Raw genomic sequence first — 10,039 nt, 5'->3', positions numbered from 1 at the left:
CACACTCAAAAGTCATTTAAATTTAGCAGTAAACATGACGTAAAACTCACTGTTGCTTTGTGTCATTTAACAACAAATCATAACAATGTTTCCACAGTTTTTCCATCCTCAAAGTTTTGTTGAGTACAGTTGACAAGAAGATAGTAAATGAAGATAACAGCTCAATAAACATGACTCTGTAACAACTATAGAAAACACTCACAGTCTTTTAATCTAAACTGACAACAGCGTTTCCAACAGACTTTTTTAGAAACTGAATTGTTTAATTTTTGTGGAATTACAAAAACTCCTACACTTTAGACCAGGGGTCGGCAGCCTGCAGCTCCGGAGCCGCATGCGGCTCTTTCATCCCTGTGCTGCTCTCTGTGGTTTTGGAAAATAACTTATACCGTATTTTCCGGACTATAAGTCGCCCTTTTTTTCATAGTTTGGCAAGGGGTGCGACTTATACTCCGCAGCGACTTGTATTAGAACTAAATTGAAATAAATACATTGTTAACCCTCCTGTTATGTTCATTTGTGAGGAACAGAGATGATGTTCCTGGGTCAATTTGATGTATGAGGTATGTTAAGTGTTAAGAAATATGTTAAGTGCCTCAGAGAATCAGCAAACTTTTTTTTACAATAAGATCTTGAAGGCTAACAACATAATATTCTATTTTCCAAGGATTTCATAGATTCAGAAATGCAATAAAAATGACTACATTCTACAAATACAGGATGTCTCAGATTTTGTCAAATAAATTTACCGTCAAAATGCGAATTATAGTCCAGTGCAACTGTTTTTTTTTCTATTTATAATGCATTTTTGGGCTGGTGCGACTTATACTCCGGAGCGACTTGTAGTCTGGAAAATACGGTATTTTAACTGACTTCTTGGTTCTTTTGTTATCAGACACGGGTTATGTTTTTACACATACCTGACAGACGTCTTCCGTCTTCATCAGAGTCATCATCAGATGGTGTGTGTGTAACGTATATATAAACAGCTGATTTTGACTGAGGCGGAGTCACCTGTCAAACCTGTCAAACCCCTGCTTTAGACGAACATTTACAGACGTATTCCTGTATTCCACTACGCTAGCAGTCAGCAAAATATTACATCGCATAATTGATCACAAGTTTTTTGTGATAATTTTATATTTCAAATTTAATATATTTTTTAAATTCAAATAGTTAACTATATATATTTTTTTAAATCAGTTTTTAAGAACTATTAACGGAATTATTTTTCATTTACAAAAAAACTAAAATTCAACATGATTATGCAACTTTACAGCAACAACTACATTGCCTGAAGTGCGTTTTTACTATACTCTACTATATTTCTAAATATAGCAAATCAGAGATCTCTGACGTCCGATTTTTGTACTTGATTGTTTTGTGAACAGATCCCGAATATCTTTTCAGATACTTGTTACAGTCAGGACTACAGAGAAATACAGCACAATGTGAAGGTGGAGGTGGCAAAGGCCAAACAAAGAAAGTTTGAATACTTGTGTAACATGTTAAACACAATGGAGGGAGCGGGAAATTTATATAAAGGCAAAGAAACAGAGATGGAGAGAAGGTGCAGCAGGTTAGAGAGGTTTAGGACAACGATGAAAATGTTTTGTCAGAGAAACATATTTTTTATATTAGATGAATTCAAGGAAGCCAGATTAAAATGGTTTGGACATGTTTAGAGAATGTATGGTGATAGTATAAAGACGTTGGAGCTACCAGGCCTAGAAGAAGACCATTCATTCATTCATTCATTCATTCATTCATTCATTCATTCATTCATTCATTCATTCATTCATTCATTCATTCATTCATTCATTCATTCATTCATTCATTCACTCATTTTCTATTCCGTTTAGTCCCTTTCGGGGTCACTAGGCTGCCGGTGCTTATCCCGGCCACTTATGGGCGAAGGCAGGGGGACACCCTGGGGAGGTCGCCAGTCTGTCGCAGGGTAGAGGAAGACCAAAGAGGATATTCATGGATGCAGTGAAGGAGAACACAAGGATGGTTGGTTTTACTGTACGTGGATACAGTGTATAAGGTTTGATGTAGGTGGATAATGCTCTCACGAACCCTGAAGGCAGCATCCAGAGGAAATCTATGAATGTGTTGACTATATAAATGTTTTTTTGCTTTAGTGTTTTTTTGTCTCTGTATGTGGTAGATTTTTTAAATCTGTTATTTTATCATGTTTTACCATTAACATTTTGATTTTTTCCCCTAACCTTTTAGATTTATTACAGGATTACTTTTTTATTTAAAACTGCAATTCTTATTATTTTCATTTAATTAAAGAAAAAATGGGTATAAAGCAACAGCTCGTCAAGTTTGTCTCAAGGCGCTACTCAAAAACAAAACAAAACAACAACAAAATCAGACAGAACTTTAATAGTTGTGATTGTTATAATCCAGTTAAGTTCAAATAATTACAATAAGGTTGGGATCCTCATTTTGAGGAGACAAAATTGAACTGAAATTCCTGCAGTAGAATGTTTTTCCTTTGGGCTCCTCCCTTTAGGGGTTGCCACAGCTAATCACACCATGATTTCCTCATGTACTTTGACTTCAGCTTCATAGCAGATGCCCTTCCTTACTCAGGCCTCCGCCTTTACTCAAACTTGAGACTTGCACACGAAAAGACTGGACAGTGCCCCCATGTGGTTACAGTAACGTACAACTCCTGGTGGTTTCTCACCCAAGCTCCAACCCTGATTGACCCTTGAGATCAGACGAGATGGAGCGTGTCCAGTGTACCTTGCAGTTAGGGTTGTGCCGATGGACGATATCATCGTCCATCGTGATGGGTGACTGACATCCCGATGGAGAGACCACCATCGTGATGCCACGCCCCCGCCACGTTGCGCGTCGACACCATAAGCCGCGGTTACATGTACAAAATATCTTGATGGGATCAATGGTCGGATTAGAATCCAACCGTGTACATGGGCCCAGAAAAATGTTTTTAGATTATAAAAACGTTCACTAAGGTCACACTTTCCGTCGGAATAAATCATTCGCACATGCGCAGTAGGGTTTGAAAAACGGAAGGATATAAACTCCGCCGAGCGGCTTTTTTTTTTTCAAACTTTATTGTATGTAACAATTCAATACAAAACATTGTTAAACAGCGCCGAGCGGCTATATACATTGACATGTCAGCTCGGTAAAATACGAGATGATCTTCTAAATGTGCTTTTAATAATGTTACGGTTATTATGAAACACCTGTTCGCTCATCATTTGAATTTTAATCCGTGTGGTCAGTGCTTTTTCTGAACGAAGCCAGGATTAGCAGTATGCTAACACGGGCTAACAACATTAGCTTTGGGTGGCGCTGCACGTAAACGTGTAAGAATAACATCCGCCTTTATTTAGTCGGGACACGACTGGAAACACAAATCCGCGTGATTGTTTGAATGTTTTCTAAGGACTGAGCGACATTTCTGCTTGAAGCTCAAACCGCTGTGTGTGCTGACGATCCGAGCTGTGCTCAGACACACACGTTTAGACCCGGTTCTGAGTACGGTTGCTTGTACCCCTAGAGCTGCGGGACGGATCGCAGTCTTAAATCTCCCACACATACCGCTCATGTAACAAAGCATCCCCCCCCTTCCCCTCAAACACAAAGCTGTAAGTCCGCGCTCCGCCGGTCCACTTCACTAATTAAGTGCGGGAGCGACTACACTTCTTTTCTATCTTGCTTGTAACTTTTTCTGTTAAAGTCACTTCCCTCAGTTTATACTGGATCATCGCGGATTAACCATTAGTTGGGAAATAAAATGAAAAAAGCAAAATAACGAATAGCAGTTATATAAGAACGAAAAATGTAAAAATACCCCCCCCCCCCCCCCCCCCCCGACGATGTCATCGTCCATCCCGATGGTTGACAGCAAACATCGTCAACGGCCAAATTAGGGGACATCGCCCAACCCTACTTGCAGTATAAACACTAAAGCCGTTAAAGTCATTGGAGAAAAAAATCCATCCAGTTGTTCCTGATCCCTGGTTGACTCAGCAGTGTATCATATCATGGATAGGCTATGCTATGTGGTCCAGTACATTTTGTAAATGCAAAATCATTTTTTGTGACTCCGCACCACCACTCTACATAGTCACGTGTGGGACGATTGTATAAGATTTTGTTTAGACCGTGCTCCTGTTGGTTCACTAATTAAAAGTTTAAAGCATTGTGGTCGAACTTTGTGCTCCTCTTTTGATGATTTGGCTTTTATTTTTTTATTTTCACTTTTAGCTTTCCCTGTGTGTCTCATGAATTTTTTTTTCTTGAGTTTCTGTGAAATTAGTTTCTGGGAAACTGAATGTCAGAAAAAGTTGTTAAGTCATGTCTATGCCTATCTATGGTCTATCACTATCTATTTTGGGAGTTCCAATTTCATTTGACATTTTCAGAGTTTGACCCATCCACAGATCTGAAAGTGACAGTAATATGAGAAACATTTCCCATTATTTTAGGAACTCGACAAACACCCCTGAGCAGAGAAACAGGACAGAGCTGTGACGATCAGTGACAAAGCTCACACGCACAGTAACCACAATGTTACCCGAACACGCTACCAAGCTGTCAGTCATGCATCCCCTCCCAAATTGGTTGAGCTACCGTTTGTGCGTGATTAGCGCTAAAATAAGCCAAGGAATGTGTTGATTGAAATAGGCTACCTATGAAAGTGTCTGTGTGTGTGGTGAGAGGTAGACCTTGCTGTTATTACCTGCCACAGGTGTGAGTCATCGGAGCACTTTGCTCCTCCTCCTACTGTTTCCACTGATGTAAAGCCTTAGTCACACCTGCCCTTAGGCTAAATATTGACCGTCTGCAAGCGAAAAATGGGCCAACCTCTACAGGACACTCAGGTGGCCCGCACAAAATGTCAAGGCGCTAGACCAGTAATTGAACTTGTACTGTAGATTTAAAAATGTTGATGCACATTTTTCAAATCCTGCGGATTATGCAAGGGGCTTGTGATTGCTGTTTGGAATTTATGTATTTCAAGCAATCAAAACACTAAAGAAGACACACAAAAGCGATATTTACTGTTCACGTAATAAGTGCATGTTCTTCCTTGCGTGCCTGACTGTTGGACAATAAGGGAATCCTACGGGTGTCCCGCATGCACCTATGCATCACATGCACACCCTGTGCATGTGGCATTCACGCAGGGTCAAATGTGGCGACTCAAATGCGGCGTAAACTAATCTGTAAGAGAGCATCCCTCATTCGTCTTAGGTCCGTGCATCTTAAATTAGCCTTACAAATACTTTACAATGCATTTATCACACGCACGACTTTTGTGTGATCCATTTTCAACTACGTCCCTTGAGATGGCCACTTGAGCCTTAAGGGAACAGTGAGACACTCCCCTTAAAGTCTTAGTCACATACACATGGGGGTTGACCTGTATGGGTGCTGCAGGTTTTCAGGTTGTCCTGGCCAGTAGAGGGTTGTAGAGAGGAGCGGCCACAACCCAAAGGGAGACAGGTGTGTTTTGTAGGCTCCCTTAAGGTTTGTACACCCACCTTAAGGGCCAACATGAAAATGGAACGTGCGACTGCTGTGTGTGTGGTAACTGTATCTTGTAGTATTTGCGAGGCTAATGTAAGTAGTGTGCCCTGACGCCACACTCTAGTCGTTAGTAAGGTGTGAGTACTGACCCCTTATTAACCACACGCGTTGCTTAATGCACTGAGCGCGCACCTTTCACTTGAACAGAACTAACAGGCTTCTTGCTCTGTGCACAAGGTTACTTAGTTTTATTAAGTGTGCCCTGTGATCTGTTGCCTGAAGTATGTCCGGATAAACAATGTGCATGAACATTTACGCTCTAACAAGTGGACAACCCAAAAACCCACAGCACCCATACGAGGCAACCCCTAAACGGGTGCATGTGACTACAGCTTAACTTCAGTCGTCCTAACCTCACTGTCTAACATTTCACTTTCATTGTTATCTTTGAAGACAGAAAGATTTTAGTGTGAGTAAAGAAACGAATGAGTGTGGAGTAACTTGAGGGTAAAAGTGTAGATATGTGCCCAGAGTCCTTCTGGTTTCTGCAGCCGTCTTGCAGATTAGCTGCTGAAGTTTGATTGTTGTTCACGCTTCAAAGAAGCTGAACTTCTTCAGAGGAGAACTGTGGTGTCCTCCAGATCTATGGAGATAATTCATGCAAAATGGGGTTTTTGTATTTCCAAAAAGAGTTTTTAAAAAAACAACAACTGGACAACAGGTGATAATAAAGCAGCATTACAAATTCGCCTCTGACTGTTGCCGCGGAAACTACTCCCACCCCTCACTTGCCGTCAACTATCTATTCAAATGGTTTCCCACGGTTTGTCCACTTTGTTAGCCAGAGAGCGGACGTTTCCTAGGTAGTGCGGTGCGTAAACCTCGCTGCCTCCGTTTGACGAGCGCGCCTGCCCGCTTACCGCGTTGACGCTGCTTTCTTAGTCCGCACAGGGCTGCTGCATCTCCGATTAGGATCTCCAAAAAACGATCCCTGTGAGTGAAAACAGAAGAAAAAATCCGGAACTGGATTGCCCGATGTGCAAGAGATCTTCTCTGCTAAATGTAATTGCTGAGGGAGAGCGGACAGCAACGCCAAAAGGGCAAAAAGTGACAAGTGTGAGAGAGCACAGCACCGAGGCAGCCATCATGGTGCATGTGCAGCGTGAAGAATGAGCTCATATTTTATCATATTATATCATTATTAAGATACAGCACGAACAGCGGCACTGGAAGCTGAGCTGACTTTGTGGGTCTTTATTGGTTTCTCTGTGAAAGTTTGGGTCCCTCAGAAGACATAATTGAACGCATGTCGCCCCCTGTAGATCAAAGTAAATTTTCCTCCAGCAAAAAATTGAGAAATCTCCAAAATAAAGTATTTGATCGTCTTTCACTTTGTAACTCGCACAAAGACGGTATACAAAAGCACACGAGAAGCAGCTGTGACCTCAGCAGACAGCTGTGGTTGGTTCGACTGGGTCTGTGTGACAAGAAAAAGGTGAGCGTCTGCCAAAACAGCAGCGTAGCTATCGGACTGCTAAAACAGACACAAGCATGTGCACACAAACTACTACATTTTGCCCAGTTACATAAAAATCACTGAGGTCCCTTGAACCAACAACAGACTGACAGACCAATCACTTAGCCTAAAGGAAGTGCAGCTGACGTTTTCGGCTAAGTATCATTACTCTAACAAGTTACTAAGACAACGGTGATTACCTTTAAGTATCTTAAAATGTGTCACCTTTTTGACAACTGTTGGGACAAACCCTTCTCTGCAAAATAGAAAAATGCAGACCAGTGTTTGGTAACCACAGGTGGAAATGTGCGTGTGTTTGATGTGCATGAGGACGGTGAATGCTCTGGCACGAGAGGAAATATTCTCTGAAACTGTGCGGCAGCCAAAGTCAACAAAGCAGCAATGCGGTTCGCCCTGTCAGAGGCAAACGGCTCATCCATCCTGCCGCCTCCCTGCAGCACCTCACTGCTCTGCCTCACCCCCAGGCAAGGCAAGATCTCTGTGTACACCCCTTTGGAGATCCTGCATGCAAAGAAAAGCCCTAAAGGCCAGGCAACTTCAGCTGTTGAAAGGTAACAAAATTAAACACCAACTTATTAAAGAAAGCTTTAGAATGACCTCAGAACTGCAACATGAGGAAATTATATAATATAAACCTAAAGAAGTGTAAAGTTATACTAAAACTCTTCTCAAGAGAACATGAATTAAAATCTTGAATTAAAATCTTAACATGAATACCTACTTTCCCTCGGGATTCATAAAGTATCCATCTATCTGAATTCCAGCTAAAATAGCTTTAAATTGACCAAAAGTATCCAGTTATGCTGTATATTCCAAATGGCATAAATACAAGATATCAACAGAACTAATTGATCTATCTTCATAACTCACTGAATCCCTTTCATGGTCACAGGGTTGCTGGAGCCTATACCAGCTACTGTTAGGTGAAGACGGGATACACCCTGAACAGGTTGCCAGGCAGTCCCAACCACACAAACACACTTACATGCACACCTAGGGGCAATTTAGAATAACCAATTAACCTTTGAAGCATGTGGTTGGACTGTGGGGGGAAACCAGAATTCCCAAAGGCAACCCACCCAACCACAAAAAGAACGCAGCTGGGATTTGAACTAGCACCTTCTGCTCTGAGGCGAGACTGCTAACCACTACACCCCCACGCAGCTCTGCAGAAATAAAAAATAAGAACAACAGCTCTGTCTTACTTTAAAGACTTCAACATTTCACATGCCGACTGAGGCCATTAAAGTCTGAGATGAAGAGTTTAGTAATCTGAGTTTGAAATAAACTTGTAGATAGAAGTGAGATGTTGAGATAAATTAAATTTGAAAATGGGTTTTATAATCCCACTAATAATGAAGAATTGTTTTTTTTCCTCGTCTTTCTGTAAAAAATATTATAGTAATCCATGCAACTATTTCTATTTTTTCTGGAAAACGAACTTAACAGCCTACATGTGTTGAGCAACAGATTTCTTTTTGCTTTTGTTCAGTTCACAATGTGTCATACATTTATTTTATTGATTTGCATCTGTATTCTCTTTAAAACAAAAGAAAGCCTTTCATAATAAAAGCAACATACTGATGAGCCTAATTGCAAATTACTTACCTGAAATAAATGTTCATTCTTGAAAACTTCCAACCATATTATCACTTAAAAAAAACGAATTATTTTACTGAAGTCCACCCCCCATATATCAAACGGCTTGGTGGAAAAATGCTATATTTAGTAACAGTCAAACAATAAAAGTCAATAATGACATCACTTTTAAATGTCACTCATGCACTTCCAGTTTCTTTTGACTTGATTTAACTTTTTCCTTTCATGTCTTTAATCACAACTTCTTAAAAACAAAATCGACAAAATTCGCCTTTTACTAGTTCGTATTTTAATTTAAAACTTTGTACAATTCTGTGCTATAAAACCACTATTCCAAATATCTTCATTCTTTACATGTCACCATAAAAACCAGTATATTTTTAAATGCCAATATGAAAATGATGCAGCGTTGTGTCTTTCTTGTTAATGCTATCTCTGCAACTGCTAGATGTCTGAAAAAAGTTTTAGAGTTCAAAAGGGAGAAGTTTGAAAGGGCCTTTACCCTTTAACATCAGGGTTTTAACGGTCTTTGAACTACCAAACCTCAACTATTGACCAAATTAATGCAATTCCATTGGATTCTGATGCTCAGAAATTTCAAGCCCCCTGGCCTTAGGGAAGAAGCTTCTCTCTCAGTCTTTGAAGATACATGGCTCCATCCATCCTCCCACTGAAACAGTGGAGTAGACCTGTGCAGAAAAAACATCCAATAAAATCAACTAACTCCTGCTGTGTTGTTTTAGACCGATTTCTCACTGTTCTCATGATCAGGAGAACCCCGCCAGCTGAGATCTTGTTTGGAGCTCCAGACCTATACGTGGGTCCATGGTCATGTTCTTGTATTTTTGCACAATTGCAGCAACAGTTGCCACCTTATCCCCTACTTCTTGCTTGTGGTTTTGTAGTCCATTCTTGTGCAAGTCTTCCCCCTCAAATCAACTAAAAGCTTTTTAGCTCTTTCACATGTTGGAGAGTTTAGAGTATGACTGATTGACTGGTTCTGTGTAATAGTTACCAGGGGTTCAAATATGTATTTCCCTCAATGATTACGCAAACACATCTACATTAATTCTTTAAAGTTATTTTCTTGATTTTCCTTGGGATTTTCTATCCCTCAATGTTCAAATGAACCATCCATTAGGATGAAAGACTGACAGTTTATTTTTAGGCAGGCAAAAAGAATCAGCAAAGGATCAAATACTTATTAATTTTGCTCTAACTGCACTCAGCGTGCAGGAAACTACAGCTAGAATAAATGCAGCTGGACTCAGCGTTCACACTAACACATCTACTCTGACAGCCCAAACAATGCAGCAGCCCTTAATATAATTAAAATATAATTATGTTGCAAAAATATTTGTCACTCAACACGCCACACCC

Source organism: Oryzias latipes, chromosome 2 (assembly GCF_053564925.1).
Source record: "Oryzias latipes strain Hd-rR chromosome 2, Olatipes_Hd-rR_3.1".
NCBI classification, from domain to species: Eukaryota; Metazoa; Chordata; class Actinopteri; order Beloniformes; family Adrianichthyidae; genus Oryzias; species Oryzias latipes.
This window is presented reverse-complemented; position numbering follows the sequence as displayed.